Genomic DNA, 2188 nt, shown 5'->3' on the forward strand with positions numbered 1-2188 from the left:
ACATAAACATAAAATTTTTGTGCAATTCCAAGGATTATTTGCATGGTACACCATGATGGAAAACACAAAGGTTTTGTTTTACATAATGATAAGTACACACATTACATTAGTGATGCAACCATCGATTGCTTCTTTGTTTCTACGCACATGCAGTGTCATAACATTACAAGAGAACCGAACGTATAGCGCCAGAAACATGTAACATACACTAGTTCCAGATACATTTTATTGATACATAAATAAGAAAACACGTATTAAATCTATTTAATTGGATCGTATATAGAGATGTGCAGCCAACCGCGGTGTAGCTTGCAGAACAAGGGGTTCACCTAGTGCAAGGCCCGCATTGCCTTCTTGCAGACTGATACTCTTAACGCCGGGAAGCTTTGTCCAAGTGAATCCCTGCAACATCCTTGCGAACAACATCATTGTCATAGAGGTACCAAGTGAAATCACAGGACAACCCCTCCTCCCACTGCTAAATGAAATGAAACGTAGGCCTAGATCAGTGAGCAATACATTCATAGTGTTCAAATGCCTCTCAGGCTGAAACTCCAGTGGTTCAGTCCAGATCTTGGGATTGCGGCCAAGTCCAAGCCGGCTTAAAAGTATGTGGCTATCCTTGGGGATGATGTGGCCAGCAATAGTTGTGTCCGCCATGGCGACATGGGGTACGTTAAGAGCATGGTATGGGTGCAAACGGAAGGCCTCCCACATGCACGATTTGAGATAGTTTAGCTGAGGAATGTCAGACTCTTGCACCAGTCTATCTTTACCGACGACGGCATCGAGTTCCTCGGTTGCTTTTTGCATGATCTCTGGCATGTTCATCATCTCAGCGAGTGCCCACTCAACCGCATTAGATGGGTTATCGACTGCGGCAAACATCATTTCCTACATCCATAGATTTGAGAATAAATAAAGTAATCAGTATAATGCAACAGAAAAGGTCAATACACGGATAAAATGGATCGAAGAACAATGAATGAACTTTTTATTGAGGTTAAGATGACATACTAACCGCTGTTTGTGCTCTAATGTCTTCTAGAGAAAGCATTGGGTTTCCCTCTGCATCTTTAAGATGAACCAGGATGTCCAAAAAGTCTCGGGGCCCTTTCTCAAGAGTGAATGACCTTTCACACATCCGCTCCTCTATAATAGGATCATGCAACTGGTTGATTGTTTGCATGGCATCCTTGGAAACCTTTTCATGGCCATCCAGGTCGAGGCCTATGAGGGCAGGGAAGTAGTCGGACACACAAAAGCTGTAGAGATGGTTCAAGGCTGTGAAGAGAGCGGCAACATGTGCCACCTCATCATGTCCAGGCCCACTAGTGGATGAAGATGGTAGGTCACTGAAGTATCTTTTACCGAACACAAGCCTTCTTATCATGTTACCAACGAAGTGTTGGGTTACATGACGGACGTTGACAGTGTTGCCTTGACATGCCATGTCGCTGCAATGAGTTTTATTAATGTACCTCACAAGGTGGTCGTACTCCTCTTTCCGGAGGTGGTGGAGCTTTCGCTCCATGGACGAGGTGAGGATCTCAACAGTGAGAACACGTCTCATCTTCTTCCACTGGTCTCCGTGTGGTGAGAAGATGGAGCCCTTGTACCCTAAGCTGAATATGCCCGAGGCGAAGGTGGTGGGACGGGAGGCAAAAACTTCATCATTTTTTCTTAGTACCTCAGAGGCTATCTGTGGACATGTCACAACAATGACATGAGTAGCTCCTAGACGCAGGCACATGATGTCTGTGTTCATCTCCTTGAGCAGGCCATGGATCCATCGGAATACCGCCGGCTTGCTCAGAATCACCCGATGCATGTTACCGATGATGAGCAGCGCTGCAGGCCCCGGGGGCAGCCTGCCTCGTCACCCCTGTTGCTGCTGGGACAATAGCACTCTTTTATTCTTCAAGACAAAATACATCAGCAAGATCACCATGATAACAAGAGTACCAAGAGTCATCTTTGGATGAGCTGGTCAGGATGTTATGTGGAGTAGGATAGAAGGCAATTTGTGGAACAGATCGACAGATGTTTCAAGGCTTGTGCTTGAAGACAGTCTTGCTTGGTGCATCTAAGTAGGTTAGATCTACGATATTTATAGGACAGCCGGGGAGCCCAGCATCCTTGACGTACATATAATTGTTTTATCAGTTAGAGACTTCATTCATTACCC

The 2188-nt window shown here is 45.4% G+C and overlaps 1 pseudogene; it reads right to left on the reverse strand.

Annotated features, from left to right (window-relative positions):
* Positions 1–264: 264 nt before the first annotated feature.
* On the reverse strand, positions 265–1975 carry LOC123038769 (tyrosine N-monooxygenase-like; annotated as a pseudogene).
* Positions 1976–2188: the final 213 nt, after the last annotated feature.

Source organism: Triticum aestivum, chromosome 2B (assembly GCF_018294505.1).
Source record: "Triticum aestivum cultivar Chinese Spring chromosome 2B, IWGSC CS RefSeq v2.1, whole genome shotgun sequence".
NCBI lineage: Eukaryota > Viridiplantae > Streptophyta > Magnoliopsida > Poales > Poaceae > Triticum > Triticum aestivum.